Here is a 398-nt window from a genome sequence, read left to right on the forward strand (position 1 = left end):
AGAATGCTAGACTATCTGCCAGGTTGCTGAAGATTAGAGCCAACATCTTGATTTGTTAGTGTATTCGTTATTGTGCCCTCAGTCACAGTGTGTCTTACTGATTTCTCCATCATCATGAGTCATTCTCTAGACTGTCTCTCATAGCTGTTTCTGGGGAAAATGTATGTAAAACTGACTTATTCTATAACAGTGGTATCATTTATTTACTCATTTATTATGTGTTTATTTATTTATTTGATATATAATATTTGGGCTGGAGACAAGGAGAAGAATTTAGGAGCACTGGATGTTCTTTCAGAAGACTGGGATTAATTTCCGAGAATCTGGATGACAGTCCTTAACACCAGTTTCAGGGTATATGACACACACACACACACACACACACACACACACACACA

Source organism: Grammomys surdaster, unplaced genomic scaffold (genome assembly GCF_004785775.1).
Source record: "Grammomys surdaster isolate TR1022 unplaced genomic scaffold, NIH_TR_1.0 126029, whole genome shotgun sequence".
In the NCBI taxonomy this organism is placed as follows: domain Eukaryota; kingdom Metazoa; phylum Chordata; class Mammalia; order Rodentia; family Muridae; genus Grammomys; species Grammomys surdaster.